Source organism: Delphinus delphis, chromosome 4 (genome assembly GCF_949987515.2).
Source record: "Delphinus delphis chromosome 4, mDelDel1.2, whole genome shotgun sequence".
NCBI lineage: Eukaryota > Metazoa > Chordata > Mammalia > Artiodactyla > Delphinidae > Delphinus > Delphinus delphis.
In genome coordinates this window covers 135,920,965-135,940,402 of record NC_082686.1, presented here as the reverse complement: position 1 = coordinate 135,940,402, position 19,438 = coordinate 135,920,965, and the positions used below count along the sequence as shown (strand labels likewise).

The 19,438-nt window shown below is 40.3% G+C and overlaps 1 pseudogene; it reads right to left on the bottom strand.

The window, feature by feature from the left end:
* The window catches only part of LOC132424476 (actin, cytoplasmic 2-like), a 62,372-nt pseudogene extending 43,602 nt beyond the window's left edge, over positions 1–18,770 (bottom strand).
* Positions 18,771–19,438: the final 668 nt, after the last annotated feature.

Sequence of the window (19,438 nt, the reverse complement as noted above, 5' to 3'; positions counted from 1 at the left end):
AACGTAAGGTAGATAGCTAGTGGGAAGCAGCCGCATAGCACAGGGAGATCAGCTCGGTGCTTTGTGACTGCCTGGAGGGGTGGGATAGGAAGGGTGGGAGGGAGGGAGATGCAAGAGGGAAGAGACATGGGAACATATGTATATGTTTAACTGATTCATTTTGTTATAAAGCAGAAACTAATGCACCATTGTAAAGCAATTAGACTCCAATAAAGATGTAAATAAATAAATAAAAGAGCCCATGACTAGAATAGACCCCCTAATAAGAGTGTCTCCTGGTTTCTTCTCTTCAAAGTGTGGTCTATGAACCAGCAACCTGTGCACCACCTGGAAGCTTGTTAAAAATTCAGATTCCCTGGGCCACACCCCATTGTTGGTCAATCTAAGTTTTATCAAGAAGGATCAAGAACAGTTAGAAATCAAAGTTGTGCCCAAAAGGGAGTGGAAAAGGAGCAGCTGTCGGAGAGAACATGCAAAGGCCATGGTGGAAATTTTTCAACTCTGAAGTCCTTCAGGGTCTCTCACGTTACTAAGGCTGAGTTCTGAGGTAGGGTCTTGTCTTTTCTATTTGGTTTAGTTGTTGTTTTGTTTGTTGGCTTGTTTTTTTAACTTTTTATTTTATATTGGACTACAGTTGATTAACAATGTTGTGTTACTTTCAGGTGTCCAGCCAAGTGATTCAGTTATACATATACATGTATCTATTCTTTTCCAAATGCTTTTCCCATTTGTGTTGTTACATAATATTGAGCAGAGCTCCCTGTGCTATACAGTAAGTCCTTGTATGGAGTTCCCTGGTGGGCCAGTGGTTAGGACTCCACAATTTCACTGCCGAGGGCACAGGTTTAATCCCTGGTTGTGGAACTAACATCCCACAAGCTGAGCAGTATGCATGCCCCCCACCCCCAAAAAAAGTTTGTTTTTATTTAGATAGTTTGACCTGCCCCAGCTAGATTTTTGACCCTAGGAGTCAGAGAAGCCTATCACGGGAATCGAAGGAAGGTGAGTTCCGAGGAAGAAAAAATTTAAGTGCTATGACGGAAGCAAAAAGGATTTTCATTAGAAGATTCATGCTGCTTAATAGGTGCTCAATGAATAGTCACTAATATTCCACTTGCCAGCAATAACATTACACTTTCTGAAAGAAAAGAGGCTAAAAAAAAAATAGATTTCCATCCATTAAGTATCTACTATGTTCCAAACACTGTACTGGACATTTTTAGTTCTTTTTAAAAATTCTATTTATTTGTAAGAAGTGGCCCCATTGAATGTTCTTGCCTGTTTGAACTCCACTGTACCACATGCTGTATTCCTTTGACCAGAATGGGGCAGGTCAGCCCCTCAGTGGGGTACCTGGCCTGCCTGCCCCCTTGGCTTTGTCCTGATCACTGCAGCTACATTCTCCATGTTTGTATAACTTCTTATCCGTAACACTCTCCACTTCTAGTGCTAATCTTGTGTATTAAAATAAAATAGCAAATATGCTGAGTGGAGCACACAGTACAAAATGATACTTGTAATATCAAGCACTTTCCAAAGTGTATAATATTTGCATTAGGTCATCAAATATATTCCCTACTGTGGAAGAGAGCTTTTGTTCTCTGCTTTCCCCTAACATGTTTCATCTCTCACAAGTGAAAATATCCTTATCTCTACTAAGCCATTCTTATGTAATCTTCTCCCTGCATCTGTTACTATTCATAGGGGAAAATAATATCACTCTATATGAGCAGAGATAAATCCTAAGCAAAACATATTACAACTGCGTTTGTCTGGAGCAGTGTTCCCTGTAAACATGGAGGGTGCAAGCCTTCAAATTCCTTCATTGTTTACAGGTCCAAAAGTAGGATTCCTACTAGAATCAGGACGCTCAAAATTGAAAATTAAAAGGCACACTCTGAGTCTAGCTGGATATCTTCCACCATGCTACTTTAAAGAATATAGAAAAGAGAAGGGAAAGGCAGGTGGTACATTTTTAACTGGCAGCTGAACATTTGCTTGGCTTAAAGTCAAATGAAATAACATAATGCTAACTGACTGGTATACTTTTCCCTGATCCTTTTAAATTCCTCTTTCTCAAATTCTTTGTGACATTTAAATATCCTACAAATTAATCAATGTTATGAAACAATGAGATGGTTGTGAATGAAGACATTTAGCAGCAATAATCATAATAAGATGGCGACCTTTTCCTGAGTATTTAGGATGTTCTTTGACTTTACCTGAATCATCATCCAGTCTCATGAAAACTTTAAGAGATATAATAGTACTCCCATTTTATAGATGAAGAAACTGAGGCTGAGAGAAATGAAACAATTTGCCCAAGGTCCCAGAGATAAATAGAGGGAAGACAAATTCAAACTCAGTTTTGTCTGTTTGTATGTTTGTTTTGCTCCAAAGCCAATGTTCTCTTTACCTTGGTCCCCAATAATCATGTTATCTACAGCCTCTTTCCTTATTTCTATATCTCTATAGAGCGCTCCCTAAAACTTTTTCAGGTTTTCTTGCTGGGAAGAAACGCCAATGAGAGTACCACTGGGAAAGGACTCTTTCCGACTCCGCTGTTCACAGGCTGACTCCCACGTGGTTGGTGCTCAGTCAGTGTTAAATAATAACAGTTCAAACCCCGTAATGATCAAGCCGGAAGTGCCTCCCTCTTTAAACTTTTTAATGACTTCATAAGGTTCTTTTCTGTGAATTGTTTAATCACAAATTTCAGTTAGTGCTATTTACATGCTCTTTTTCAACTTTTGAATACAGACATTTCTATTTTGCCAAGCTTTTGGAAATGCCAAATTAGAAACAAGCTTATTGTCTTCCACACAACTTTTGCAGTGTGAAGAATGAAAAATGCCACCAGAGTGCCTGCGTGCCTAAGAGGGAAAAAGAAAGGGAAAGAATCCATGTTAAGTCATCTGAAGAACGCCACCTTAGATGAAATGCTTCAAAGGTGGAAAGCCGTTCTTTCCATATTGAAAAACACCCGCCATGCCACCTGAAGAGCACTAACAGACAAACCAAGGTAGAAACTCCAGGGGAAGCAAGGGGTCATTGAATGACATAAAACTGGCAGGCTTTTGTGCAGGGGTGAGTGAGTGAGTGACTTGCTCTTTAAAGGAATAATCAGTCTCCGGCACTAAAATGTGAGATTAGAAAACAAAAATTTCTCTTTGCCCTGGAGGATTAAGAGGAAGATACGTACATGAAGTTTGAGCTTGGTGTTGTCACTATTTTATGATAAACCATCTGTACAGACACTATCACAGAAAGCATTAGACAGGCTCTCTGCCCGAAAACATTTGAACTGGAAGTTCACCTCCAGGAAGTTGAATTCTTTTTTTTTTTAATTGAAGTGTAGTTGATATACAATGTTTTAGGTGTACGGCAAAGTGATTCAGTTATACATACACCTATATATCTATTATTTTTCAGATTCTTTTCCATTATAGTTTATTATAAGGTATTGAATAGAGTTCCCTGTGCTATACAGATTTTTGTTGTTTATCTATTTTATATAGTGTGTCTGTTAATTCCAAATTGCAAATTTGTCCCTCCTCCTGAAGTTGAATTCTTGAACCGTCACCCAAACTGAGAAATGTATGTCCTTCTCGCAAAACCTTTCTGATGTTTTGGGAAATTCAAACATGACAGGGAATTCCCTGGCGGTACTGTGGTTAGGACTCCGTGCTTTCACTGCAGAGGGCTTGGGTTCAATAGCTTGCTGGGGAACTAAGATCCCAAAGGCTTCGCAGCCAAAAAAAAGGCAAATCATTTACTCCCAATGGCTACTAATTATACAAACTTTGCTACTGTTTACAATGGCATAGGTACTCAGGGTATGAAAAGCCTTAAAAGAAAGCTTAAGGAAATCCAACAGAAAGCCTTCAATATGTATTGTCAAAGGTGATTCCATTTGTTTCTGAGGATGCCTTTGAGCTCTTAAACCTAGCAATATCCAAGGAGTAAAGGGATTATTAGATGAATAAGAAGGGAGTAAAAGATATAAAACAGAGGCTTACAACTGGCCAGGCCCTCTGAAAACTTTTATTTGGCTCACGCAATGCTTCTTAACATTTTATATATTTTTCCCCACACTTAAAAGTTAGAAAATTCTACGTAAAATCCAGATTAGACCTCCTTTAAATAGCAGAAGATCTGGAAAAGTTAGCACATGGTTCCGCAGGGCAGTAAGCAGCAGGGCTGAGAACAGTTTGCTCCCCCCTTCCACTTTCGTAGAAAGGGCCCCTGTTCTTCAGTTTTTCACAACTCCCTGGAAACAACACCCAACCTGGTTGATTTATTTCTATGATCTCTCTGGCTCCTGTGAGCATTTAAGCATTTACAATCTTTGTTGCAAGCATTAGTGAGGGAATACAAGTGGTGTGTATCTGAGAACTCTTTGACTTAAAGATTTTAGGATATTTATTGGTATATATGAGCACAGTGATAGACTAAAAAGCTCCCATATTCGGAGTTAAATGACATGGCTTTGATTCTACTTCTACCCTTAATTAGCTGAGTGCTCTGAAGCAAATTATTTTAACCTCTTGGACTTGGATTTCTTCGTTAGTAAAACAAAGTTATTGTGTTACCTTTAGGGTCCCTGCAGGTCTAGAAGCCTGTACCTGTTATGTGGCTAAACCATAAGAGCCAGGGGTCAAGTTGAGGTCTAAGTCACCTCTTACTATCCTAATGACACCTTGTACATGCTGAGAGAAGAATGATTTTAGCTTCCTCTAAATAGTAAAATTCTAAGGGAAAGGAGTACAGAAGTCATAGTTCCTTTAGAATACCACCAAAAAATGAGAGATTTAATTCAATCCTATCCAATCTCACTCAAAAGATAATTTAATATACAAATAATAACAATTCTGTCTGACAGAGATCCATCTATTATGGGTTGAATTGTCCCCAACCCCCTATAAAAAAAGGTATAAGTCCAACCCCTAGTGTTTCAGAATGACCTAATTTGGAAATTGGGTATTTACAGAGGTAATTAAGTTAAAGTGAGGTCTAGTGGGCCCTAATCCAATATGACTGGTGTCCTTATAAAAAGAGGAAAGTTGGACACAGACAGACACACATACAGATGTGAAGAAACATGGAGAACACCATCTACAGGCCAAGGAATGTCCAAGGCTATTAGAACGTAGGAGAAAGATACGGAACAAATTCTCTCTCACAGCCCTCAGAAGGAACCAACCCTGTCTTAAACTTGGACTTTCAGCCTCCAGAACTATGAAACAATAAATTTCTGTGTAAGCCATCCAGTGTGTGGTACAGGCATACCTCAGAGATATTGCAATTCAGTTCCAGACCACTGCAATAGAGAGTGTCACACAATATTTTTTTTTGGTTTCCCAGCACATATAAAAGTTATATTTACACTATACTGTAGTCTATTAAGTCTTCAATAGCATTATATCTAAAAACATTTATATACCTTAATTAAAAAACATTTTATTGATAAAAATGCTAACCCTCATCTGACCCTTCAGTGAGTCGTAATCTTTTTGCAATAGTAACATCAAAGATTCACTGGTCACAGATCATCATCACAAATATAATAATAATGAAAAAGTTTGAAATATTATGAGACAGTGACACAGAGACACAAAGTGATAAAATGCCGTTGGAAAAATGACACCAATAGACTTACTCAATGCAGGGTTGCCACAAACTTTCAATTAAAAGAAATGAAATATCTGCAAAGAGCCGTAAAGCGAAGCACAATGAAATGAGGTATGCCTGTACTTTGTTATAGCAGCCCTAACAAACTAATATACCATCTTACATCCATCTACCCCCAGCTGACAAGAGACATAGCTGTTCCTGGGGTGGGGGCGGGGGGGGGGAAGACCCAGGACAGAAAGGAAATAGCATCCTTGTAACCTCTGCAGAAACATAATGCAGACCACCTTGGCTTTTCCAATTGTTAATCTCCAGGTTATGAACAAGGGCTGGTATGTACTGGTTCCTAGTAACTCTTCTGAATCTTGAAACTGCTTCTTAAACTGGATCCAAGACCAGCTACATAATCTGCAGAACCCAGAGAAAAATGAAGATGCAGGGCCTCCTGTTAGAAAATTATTAAAAATTTCAAGATGGTGATCGGAACGCATTGAAACATGCATGGAGCACTATCTGACGCACGGGTTGCACACCTAGGAAGCCGGCCATGACTGGGTCCCTTCAAGCATTTGAGAAAGCCACTAACATCTTCACTCTCCTTTCTTTGCTGGGTAATTCTGGAATGTATCTTGCCTCTTTGTAGAGCATTTTTGACTTGCTCATGGTTGGTCAAGTCCAAGTTTTCTAGCAAATTATCATCTCTTTCCACAAGTACATTTATTTGCCAATTGTGCTGAATCCATTCAATGTCTCAGCTACTGTGCTAGCTCCAAAAAAAGTCACATGGAACCTCGTCTGAAATCATGTATAAGTTAGAGGCAGAAATAACTGCAACATAAGGAAATGTGTGATTAGTAAAATAGAAATAAGATTGCACTCTAGATGTTCAAAGAGGAAGAGTTTACTTCCAGATAGAAGAGGCAATATTGGATGGACCCTTAAGAGAATGGATTGGATTTTGTTACACATTTATGAAGACAATCCAGGTAGAAGAACTAGTACATACAAAAGCACAGAGATGGTGCACAATGAAATACATTTGAGGAATATGGGCATTTTGGTGTAAGTGGAAACATTATGGAGCCATTTGGGGGTAAACCCAGAAAAATGGGGTAGGAGTAGGTCAGGAGGGCTTTTCCTGTCTAGGAAGCTAATGGTGCATGAGAACTGATTAATTAAACTTCAAATTAAGTTTATGTCTGACAATGATGGCATCAACCTTGCAGGTGTACATAAGTCTATCCTACCAATTTTTGCTGAACACTACTATTTTATTCCCATGGGGGGGGGGAACTTTATAAAAAAATCTTGGGCCCTCCTAAAACAGAGGAAATCCCACCATCTTTGGGTTCTTCTGATAAGCTGATGCCCACCTAAATGTGTCCTATCAGGTCACATCATACTAGGTTGCAATTACTTGGTTACAAGTCCATCTTCCCCACTAGACTATGAGTTCCTCAAATTCAGAGACTGTGTCTTATAATCCTTTTCTACTCCTACATTTGGCAAAATGCCTAGTACATGATGAATGTTTAGTAAATATTTGTTAAATGACTAAACAGAGATTGCTGCTATATGTGTTTGCCCCCATCTAAACAATCCCCTTCGATCTGCTCATAAGTGAAAGGTATTAAATAAGAAATTGGAATGAAAAGGCTCTCATCTAGCTCTAGCTGTGAACAATAGCTAATTGTTTTACTTTCTAGTACATTCTGTTTCCCATACCTATGATGCTTTGCCTTCCGGTCTGGTTTCATCATCCTTCAGTGTCCTCCTGGTGCCTGGTTGCCGAGTTACATGGTACCATTGTTTTCCTACACTTGGCACTGGGAAGTCACCTCTGTGGAGATGAAGATGAGGGACTCCAGGTGTGTTTAGCTACATCAAGGACAGCCTTAGTGTGAGTATAACATCCGTTTCCTGTACAAAATGGCCCCCTGATGTTCAGTTCAAGATTCAACTTTGGAAGGCCATAAGCTTGAAAGGTAATATGGAACAGAGGCAATCTGATATCACCCTACTGCCTCAGGAATTCCTCTTCTGTGTAATACTAAAAAGTCATTTTAATGTGTCCTCCTGCTATTCTGTCTTGCTTGTGGCGTCTTTGTTAATTTATTTTTTCTGAGAGAGCGTTTGATGGTGTTTTACCTTAGGGCTCACTTCAGGTGTGGAAGTAGGGAGAAAATTCCTCTGCTGGAAGACTTTATTTGGTTTTCGAATGGAAGGCTCTGTGACATAAAGAGTGTTAACTGTCTCTTTTGATAAAAACTGCCTGCAACACAGGCTGGTAGGTAGGAAGTTTTCAGATGGTGTCATGATGTGAGACACTTACTGTGACATCCGAGGACCCAGTGGTGTCCCCACCACTGCATACTGGGCCTCACGCCACTTACAAGGAACAATTTTAAATCACTTTGATTTTAAAGCAATTTGAAATCAGAGTGAACATCAGAACACAGTTTTATCATTTTTAAAAGTGTGCATGGTGTAGTCCCTGAGTTAGGCAGTCAAGGGAAGAAAAAACACATCTTTGGAAAGATAGTGAAGCAGACTTGGAATGAAGGGGGATGTCTCAGGCTCCCTGGATCTGGAGCCTAGCAAAGTGCTTAGTTTCCAGGGTTCAGCATCCTCATCTTTAAAACAAGACAATAAAAATGACTACCTTATGGGTAGTTCAACAAAACAGCACTCAACAAATTACTTGATGCTAAGCACATATTAATTACTCAAATTATTATCATACTTAGCATTGGTTGTGGAGTCTGGCATCTTGAGTGATTTGAATCCATTTTGCTCCACATCTACTGATCATATAGCCTTGAGCATAACTTCTCTTTACCTCAGTTTCCACTTCTATCACATTGGATAGAACGTTCTTTTAGGACTGGGGTGAGTATGAAATGAGTGGATGTCTATGTAAAGTATTTGGCAGAGTGCCTGGTATGTAGCAAGCACTCAATAAATGTAAACTACTATTGTTACTATTACTGTTACTGCTAAGATCATTCAAAAGGCAGGATCAATATTCCCAGAGAAAAGGAAAATGGCCTGTTGTAGGCATTTTGAAGACTCTTCTGAGGACCAAGAAGCAAAGAGCTGACAATTAGATGATACCAAAGGTACAAAACTTCAAAAAATATTATATTCCTTAAAAAAAACACATTATTTTGAAACAATTTTATATTTGCAGAAGATTTGCAAAGATAGTATAGAATTGCCCTGTATATCTTTCACCCAGCTTCCCCTAACATTAGCATTTACATAATCATGATACAGTGATCTAAAGAAATTAACACTGGTACAATACCATTAACTACATTACAAACTTTATTCTGATTTCACCAGTTTTCCACTAATGTCCTTTTTTCCATTCCAAGGTCCAATCCAGGATCCACATTGTACTAGATTCTCTGTCTCCTTCGTCTCCTCTAATCTAACTGACATTCCCTCAGTTTATCATTGTCTTTCATGACCTTGACCTTTTGAAAAATAAAGGTCAGATAATTTGTAGATTGTCCCTAGATTTGGGTTTGTCTGGTGTTTGCTCATGATTGACAGGGATGATGAAATTTTGGGAAGAATACCACAGAGGTGGGGTGCTTCCTCAGCTCATCAGATCAGAAGGCACCTGATATATGCTTTGTTACTGGTGATGCAGTAGCTAGGGCCAGCCCTCACCCAAGGGGAGAAGACATAATCTCTGCCTTGTGGAGGGCAATGTATCAAAGAATTCATGAACATATAAATAAAACCAGCACAGTAATTAATACATATTTTGAGGAAAAATCATTTGTGGTGATGCTAAAGTTTCTTCTTAAACTTTTACCCACTAATTTTTAGCATTCATCATTATAGCTTGCCTGCAGCAACTTTCGCTATAATGTTCTAGTGATAATTTTCTATGTCCCTCATTCTGTCTATATTTATTCATTGGAATTTCTCTGAAAGGAAGAAGTGACCTATCTTATTTATTTACACAAGCATGGATTCATCAGTGTGTATTTTATCTTTTGGGCTATAATCCACTACTATATTATTTTTTTGCTCAAATTGTTATAGCTTTGGTCATTGGGAAATTTTTTAAGTTGCTTTTCCTTTTCTCATTTTCTTACTTTTTGAAACAACAAGATGCTCTGGTCTCATCTTATACTTTTCCCTGCCCTCAACCTTTTCTTCAAGGAGACCTGATTCCTTCTGTTGGAGAATGCTTTTTAGAAACCAAGTTCTGGGTGTTAAATAGGGTGTCACTGCTAAGAGGCCTTCTCAGGGAATATATGTATGTATACTAACCAATGAATACACATACACACTTATATGCATCCAAATTTATTTTCATATCTAACTATATATATCTAACTGTATAGATATTAAAATAAACATGAGTTCATACTGATGTCCCTGAATCTCACCTAGAACCACAGGGTTCATTCTAACCTTCCCACTGATTATTTGTAAACTCCTTTCTGGCAATGAGAAATCTGGCATTTGTTTTCTACAATATAGGTATTTATTTGTTCAATCCTAGTTTCAGAATTGCTAATCCATACCCCTGTGAGAAACAAATTTATCAACTAGAGTAAAGAGTTCATGTACAGTTTGGGTCTTCAGGCTTACCCCATCTAGTTAAAATATTGTTTTCCAAAGTTACATAGGTCAACTCCTTTCTTTCCTTGTCACTTTTAGTAATTATATCATGTATTTATTTATCACAGTCTGTATTCCTTCTTGACTTCCACTGACATCCTGGTTATTTTATTCAATTTACATAAGTAAAACTTGTTCTTTGTGACGTCCATGTCTATGAATTTTGACAAATGCATAGAATTATACATCTACCATCATGATACCTTTCAGAAAATCACCCCCCCCCCGCAAACTCCCTCCTGCTGCTCTTTCGAGTCAACCCCTCCCCCACTCACCCACCACCAGTCTGCTTTCCATTTCCATAATTTTTCCTTTTCCAGAATGTCATATAGGTAGAATCACACAACATATAGACTATTATTATCTGGCTTCTTTCATTTAAGAAAATGCATTTAAAATTCATTCATGCTGTTCATTCATGAATCAATAGTTGGTTCCTTTTTACTGCTAAGTAGTATTCCATCTTATGGATACACACAGCTTGTTTACCCATTCTCCTGTTGAAGGACATCTGGGTTGTCTCCAGTTCTTAGCAACTATGTATCAAGTCTTTATAAATGTTCACATACATGTTTTTGTGTGATTATAAGTTTTCAGTTCACTTGACTAGACACCTAAAAGTAGGATTGGTAAATCATTTGGCAGGTGCATGTTTAACTTTATAAGAAACTGCCGTGCTTCCCAATGTGGCTGTACCATCCTGCACTCCACTAGAACTAGAGGGCCCGTTGCCCTGCATCCTTATCAGCATTTGAAATTGTTGGTGTGGTTTTGTTTTATCTATTCTAATGTAATGGTATCCCATTGTGATCTTAATGTGCATTTCCCTAAAAACGAACTTCAATGTTTAACGTATTATCATAGGCTTATTTGCCCTCTATGTATGCCCTTTGGTAAAGTGCCAGTTCAGATTTGGCCCATTTTTTAAGTGGGTTGTTTGTTTTTATATTTTTGAGTTTTAAGATTTCTTTATATATTCTGGTTGTAAGTGTCTTGTAAGATATGTATTTTGCAAATGTTTTACCCCATTCTCTGGCCTTTCTTTCCATTCTCTGTTACCAAATGCAGGAAGTTCATGTGCCTGACACACACTGAGGTCAAACAAACTGAAACGTTGGAGTTTGGAGCCGAGAAAGGTGTATTGCAGAGCCAAGCAAGGAGAATGGGTGGCTTATGCTCAAAACCCCAAACACCCCAATAGTTTTCAGGGAGACGTTTTTATAGGCAAAATTTGGGGTGAGGGCTGCAAGGTATGTGACTTTCTTCTGATTGGAGGGTGGTAAGGTAACAGGGCTGTGTTCCAGGAATCTTGTGCTCAGCCTGAAGTTACCATCCTCCACCTGGATGGGGACCTTGGTTCTGCAGAACTCAGAGATAGTGTTATGTGTATCCCTTGAGGAGGAACCAGGACCTGCCCCAAGGCTGCACTATTGTCTCTTGGCTGCTCCTCCTCTGTTTCTGCATTCCCTCACTTCTCTGATTAGTAAGAGTTTGAATCTGCTCTTTGGTGTTCAGGAAGGTCTAGGATGCTGAAGACTTTATCCTGCAAATAAGAAACCAGGGACTCTTTGTACCTGCGAGGACCCCATAGTGTCCTGCTCAGTTTATTATCAGCATCTTTCACAGAGTAGAATTTATAATTTTGATAAAGTTCAATTTATCAAATGCTTTTCTTTTTCAGATTGTGCTTTTGCTTTCATCACTAAAAAACTCTCTGCCAAACCCAAGGTCACGCCCATTTTCTTCTAGCAGTTTCATAGTTTTATACCTTACGTTTAAGTCAATGATCCATTTTTGAGTTATTTTCATATAATGTTGGAGCTATGTCAAGCTTCCTTTTACTTTATTTTATTTTTGCGTGCGGACGTCAAGTTATTTCCTCACCATTTGTTGAAAAGACCATCTTCTCTCCATTAAACTGCCTTTGCATATTTGTGCAAAAATGTGTTGACTATATTTATGTGAGTCTATCTCTGAGCTTCCTATTTAGTTTCCTGGTCTGCTGTGTGTCTTTTTGCCAATAGCACAGTGTCTATGTTATATCTGAGTCTGGTTCCGATGACTGACTTCTCTCTTTGGAGTGACTTTACTTGCCTTTGTATGTGTCTCATAATTCTGTTGAAAGTTGTTCATCTAGTGTAATATAGTAAATACTGAGGTAAATATTCTTTGAGCCTGTGTTAGGGGATCCACTGACCAAAACTACCCTCCCTGGCCGGGGACCATAGTAACCACTTGCTTGAGTTTTCTTACAATTGCTTGAGGTCCTGGTAAGGAATGTGGAACTAACAAGCTACCATCAACCAGAAGAATTTGGGAAAGGCCAAAAGGAGGGAGGAGACGCCAGTTCCTATGTCCTTCCAACCTCCCAGAATCCTTTTTGCTGGAATCCTTCTCGACTGAGCGATGTGCGTGCCACCAGGAAGGACCCTGAGTCAGAATGATTGGCCAGAGACAACCGGGAAACTAACACCATCACCATAAAACCCAAGACTGTGAGCCACGTGGCAGAGCAGTTCTGGGTTCCCTTACCCTCCTGCTCTCCGCCTGGGCGCCCCTTCCCAATAAAGTCTCCTGCTTTGTCAGCACATGTGTCTCCTCGGACAATTCATTTCCAAGTGTTAGACAAGAGCCCCTTGGGTTAGACACTTGGAGATGAGCACAGCTTTCCTTCTGTGAGGCCTTTAGTGTCAGATGTTTGTGAGACCTATTCAGGAGTTTTGCTGTTGCTGTGGTTACTCTCATCCCACCTCAGGCTTCATATCTTCTCTTCAGGCTGGGGCTGGCTGCCAGAGGTTATTTTCTCAGTGTCCACTTCCCTCTTGGATCTGGGTCTGCCCTTTGTGATGACCTCAAAGAAAATATGACCCTTGAAGCTCCCCCAGGTTTAGCCTGGTGTTGAAGGGTAGAGGATAGAGGGCATTTTCTGATGCTCTGATTAATCCTCAATTCCAGGCAGGCCCAGTGTCCCTCGTTCTGGTGGGAGATGGGGAGAAGAGAAGATGTACAAAGTCCCCTGCCCCTCCCGCAGCTGGCTGCTGGGCCCAGGGTGCACACATGCCCCTCCCCCAGAGGTAGAGGGGTTTTTCTCTTCTCTTCCCTCAGTTGCCATGAGAGTCCAGCAGTACATTAAGGTACCACTTTTGGCTGCCGTGCCTCAGATTAAGGCTTTTGTTCTTTAGGGAGACGGTTCTGGGGCAAGTTTCTGTTGTGGCTGCTGCTCCCCTCTCCCAGACACTCCCGCAAAGGAAGCTTTGAATGAACAACAGAGAGATGGAAACATTGGGAAGGTTTTCAATATAGGATCTGAGACAAGAGCAAGTGTACATTTCAGAAACACACAGAGACTGGTTTGGAGGGGGACAGGATGTGAAAAGGCCAGATACAAAGCTCTTGAAATAGTACAATATAGCAGGGTAAAAGGAAAATCAATTATCTTTAGAGCTGGTATCAAACTTCCTCTTAGGGAGGGAACTGTCTCTGTTCAGGAAAATCCCTTGGCAAGTCATTTAGTTATGAAAAGATAGACCCTCAGAAAAGAAGAGGAGAACAAAAGCTCTGCTGAATTTCTCGATGGAATCAAATGAAGTAAAATTTGAACTTGATTTGCTGAAATTGATGAGAATGGGAAAGAGAGGCAGGAAAGCGGATCAACACAGTGATTACAGAGCACCTTGTAGGGAGCTGAGAAGAGTGATATACCTGGGGGAGAGGATTATCTAAATGACATTTATGTATAAGGATTTCTAAAGTGCTAGTGTAAGGTGGTTTCTGTGATGTAAATGCCCTCTTTTGCCCTGAATCTTCAATAAAGTCAGCCAACACACAACAAAGGGAGTGTTCTAGGGAATTGTGATTGTGGTGGGGTATGGGGTGTCTCGGTAGAGGCTGTTTCCATTCATTGCCTAATGGCAGTGGTCAAGAAGGAGGGCCAGAGAAGCCCCTAAAGTGAACAGATTCAGGGAAAGTAAGAACTCCACACCTGACACAAGCACAACAATTGAAGCTCCCAAAGGCAGGCACTGAACTTTTCACACATCAAAGATTTGGGCATTTGAGACAGGGTGATCTCAGTGAGCCCTTCAGCTCATAGTCAGAAGTGCATTCCCAAGGCCAGGAGTAGGATAACACTCAGGGATGGAGTATACAACTGGTGCATCTGTTGTATATATTATCTAATTTAAAATAATTTATATATATATATATATATATATATATATATATATATATACACACACACACACACACATATAGTTTAATAAAGGCACAGCAAATTGAGTGTATCAAAATAAGCTGTTTTGGTCTCCAACTTGTACTATCAAGAGAAAGCACCAGTTAAGTCAACGTATTCAAACCACTTGGAATTATTTAAGAATGTCATTGTATATCTGTAAAAGAGAAAATACAGTTGAGGTTACTGTCAGAGAACGTTACTCTGGGAGAAGATAACACATAATTGTGAATTATGTTTAAAGTGGCATCAGTCTACTCCAGCAGGAAAATTGGGCATTTTCATAGGATGAAAGTAGAGATGGGAAATGGGAAAATCCAGGAGGACTGGGATTATGGCCATGCTTGGAACCACTGCTCCCAATATGAGTCTTACAAAGACACTTAAGTCCCACTGCACATAACATATCACTTGCAACAGGCAAATTGGGCATAAAATGCCAATTATTTTGCACCTGAGACACAAAAGCAAGACATATTACAAACAAGTGTATTTTGGGAGATTCTTTCAAAACAGTTAATCACTAACTTTGGCTCATAGTCTGTTGTATGAACTTCAGTACCAAACAAGAGGCAGTTGGAGTTACTGTCAACAACAGAAGCACTACATAAGAGAGTCAAAATTTTAAAAGAAAACCTCCTGTACATTTATACTGTAGGAATATGTCTTATAAACAAGGGAGAAAATGTCACTAAAAACTCAAGGTATTCTTGGAAATATTCATGTTCACATTGTCTTGGGTTTTTTTGTCTCCAAAATATCTCATGTCCTTTACTGAAACTAACATAGAGAATTATACTCCCCTGAATTCCCTTGAATTCGGTCTGTAATAGGGATACAACACCATTACCAATCCAAGCACATTGGAAAGTGAGCATTTTTTAAATTAATCCTGATAGACTTAATATTCTTTAGTGTCTGTGTTGATTTGGTTCCCTCAGAAGCAGACCCTGACATGAGGATTTGAGTGCAAGAAGAACACTTGGAACACGATCCCAGGAAACTCTGGTAAGGGAATGGGGAAGTGAGACAAAAAGGAGGTAAAAGACAATAAAGTGTGCCTTATCAAGGAGATAATCGCTGTGGACAACAGAGACTCCATGCTCCTGGAGAGCACTGAGAGACAGTGTAGAACACACCTCAGTGTTATCCCAACGGAGGGGCCTGAGGTCAGATGTATATCTGCCAACACCTCATGTGTCTGCTGAGGGTTGACTCTAGGGATATTAACTGCAATTTGCCCTGTGACTGGGCCACCCATCCTCCAGGGACCAGAAGAGCCCTTTGGAGAGAGTTGAAAGTGCTTGCCTAAGCAGCTTTGGGAGCTTGTAGAGGTAAATACTGAGAGGATGTACGTAGGGCACCCACGGCATCCTTGATGTCACTTGCGCGTCACTCACAAATGAATCGCAGAACTGTGGAATGAAAGGGATGTCCAAATCATAAGGAATCAAGTTCTTTCTACAGGTGGTTCTGCTGCTGCCTACCTGGTATAGGCCTCTATGCTTCTGTAGTAAGCACCTTATATTCTTTTCAGGGATGGAGAAAAGGAAGACTTACAAATGTGCTGCTGGTATTCCAGCTGAGCCCGTATGAAATTCATGCAGTTGTGTCTCAGGAAATGAGGGAAGGAGAGTGTGGCATGGTAGTGAATTCTGATACAAAGGGTAGCAGAAATGAGAAGTTGTGGAAACAGAGTCGATATTGTGCAGTCTGCTCCCCCCCCCCGGCCCCAAGGACTCATTCCCTGTTTGGCGGTTATATGAGAAACGGTGCCACAGTGAGAAAGGGAGGCTTCTTGGTTTTTCTGGCAAGAGCACAGTGTGGTCCTGAGGCTGTGAGGACCACTGGGAATCCATCACTTTGACAGGCTGGGTGCGGGCTTGCAGATATGAGAGCTGGGGGGCAGCCCCCTCAGGGCAAGCATCGGTAATTCAGGGGGAGGGGACAAAGTACCAGCCTCTGTGGCCAGAGCAAGGCACCCCTCGCATGTGACTTCACAGGCCACGTACCACCGAGGGGGCAGCGTTTAACATGTGGGAGTGTAATAGGGAAGAACATTTTGTATCCTATTACAAGTTAATCACTAAAGTGATGTTGCCTATAAGCTTAAATTATACATCATGGCCCATCTCTGGGAACCCTGCTTCCTGGGTAATGAGCATTAAGCTAAAATACCTTTGTTAAGCTCACAGGAAACATCCTGACCAGGTCCACCTGTGAATGACTGCCGGCAGGAAGAAATTAACACGTGCCCTCCCAGAGGCTGATGGGAACCAAGAAGTGCTTGGCTTTACTCCCTCTCCTTTTAGTATAAAAGGAGGCTAAATTCTAATTCAGGCAAGATGGTTCTTTGGGGGCAGGAGCCCACTATCTCCTCGGTCAGCTGGCTTTCTGAATAAAGTCGTTATGCTTTGCCCCAACAGCTCGTCTCTCAATTGTTGCCCTGTCATGCAGGGAGCAGTACGAGCTGAGACTCGGTAATGGGAGAAATGTTCATGGACACCAGAGATACTGTCAACCACTCTTGGGAATAAATAGAGAAGCCTCGGAGACGGGATTGGGGTTACACTGGAGCTGGGTAGAGAAATGGGTGGGGTATCACCATGGAGTGAGGAACGACAAGGCTCAGATATTGGTTGTGGATTGTGGTGGGACTCCATGGTGGATCAGAGTTGGAGTGAAGTTCATGGATGAGAGAATCAGGACACGAGTGAGAAACCCAGTGGGGCTCTGGAATGGATATGGAGCAAGGATTTATTCCTTCAACAGATGTTGATTGAGCTTTTAACACTTGTCAGACATTGTTCCACACGCTGGGGATACATCACAAGAGAGAATGTTCCTGTTCTTATGGAGCTTACAGTTTAATGCAGCAGTAGTACTACATGTGCATGCTACTAGACAACTTTTTCTACTGTTTTAAGACATCTTTTAATGGTTAAACAATAATTATCTTTTAAAGTTATTCTCTTAGGATCAGATGTGGATTTTGCATACTGGAATGTTCAAGGATGAAAATTTTTGTGTTGAAATTTAAGATGCACAATGTCTCCATTAGTCTAAGCTGTTCTTGGTAATTCCATTCCTTGGCATGTGATACAACCTGGCCATTGTAACTTAAAGGGGAGTTTGCTAACGAGCTTCTGGAAAATGTTTTCCTTCTTGACAAAAAGACACTTAAGGAGAAATGTCCGCTTTTCTATCTCTCTACCTGGTTGTGTGAGAACATGGCATCTAGGACCACAGAGACCATCTTGTTTCTGTGAGGAAACAAACGGAGGGGAAATGCCAATAAACTGAGGATGGAGAATGGACAGATAGAAAGAACCTGGGTCATTAGGATCATCTTTTGGCCACTGATTAATATATCCTGGAATTGCACCCGTTTTTGAACATATAAATTCTTCTCACAGTTTAATTCATTTTTAATGGCATATTCTGTTACTTACAGCCAGAAGCACACTAAGTGATGGACTTAGTGAGTTTACCAAAGAGTTAGTCATCTTTTAAGCATCAGTACCAAATGTTCAAAACTGCCTGGGTTTATATCACTGAAAACAGAAATGTGTTTCTTCACCTAAAGTAAATCTGTTTATATCAAAGTATTCCACAGACTGATTTTACTTGCTTTATTCTCATTCCTCTTGAAAGAGAAGGCTTGTAGTTTTCTCCATTGAGTTAAAAAAGTATAGATTGGATATACTAAATGTGCCCATTGATATATTTTTAATAATGCAGAAAAATAATAGTACTCAAGCCTAACTATTATAATAAACAGCTATCCAAATTCCCCATGAGGAATTTGTCATTTTTAGTAATTTGTTTAGTACTCAGGACACACCATCCTTTATCATACACTTTTAAGGTGCAGAGAATACCCTTTACATGTGTCTGCCACACCTCTCCTTCAACATGGTTGCCCCACTAGCCACTTACGCCATGGAAAAAAATATATATATATCTGCCAGAGTCACTAAATGTAGGAAGCATCCCAAGGCAGTAAGAAAACTTCCAATTATACCCTGATGTAACTTCTTTTACAGTGTCTTTATATTCCCATAAATCAAAACAGGTGAATACTTAACACTCTCTTTGAAAAGTTATATTTTTAAAAAAAGGAAAGAATCAGTTTCTCTCACTGTGAGATTTTTACCGTTATCTTGTGAAGACCTTTCAAGACTTTTTCAGTATAAACTATGTCGGGAGAAATCTCAAAATATACGATCTGAATTGCAGATGACAAATGGCCTGGGTTTCCCATCATTCCAATGTTGTCAATTTGGTCTTCCTCTTCATTGACTCAGGACAGACAGTGGGACTCCAGACTCAGGTCTGCATTAAGTATTACATCCAGTAAATGAATTTATTTCCTTTACTAATATCATTGCATCAGGGAAACGTGGGGGAACACTGGCTTGGAAGAACATTCCTGGTAGCTGCAAACAGTTCCATTTCCTTCCTGTAGTCCCAATAAAGATGAAAAAAGAAAGAAAGAAACAATGAAGACAGAAGGAATACAACTTCATCTGTTTTAGAGTTCCCCTCCACAGTTTCACACCAACCCACTGCATGATAAAAATTGAACACTTAAAAGAGTGGGACGGTGTGGAGCCAGCAAGCCCTCCACCTCCACCTGCATACCTTTCTCAGAACCACAGAGTTCACAGGTGTCACCCAGCGAGGTGTCTCTGATACTGGGTGCCAGCCCCCAATCTAATTTATTCCCTTCCCTAAAGCTTCCTTCCTCAGATGTGACAATCACACCTCCTCACCTTCCTCCTCCAAGAGCTTCCCTGATTTATTTTCCCCTGCTTAAATCATCTGAAACCTGCCACGGCGTCGTAGTACCTCGCAGAAGAACAGATGCAGTTGGGTGCACCTGGGGACAGCTGCGGTCTGGACTCCGGGCCCCCATCAATTATCACCCCC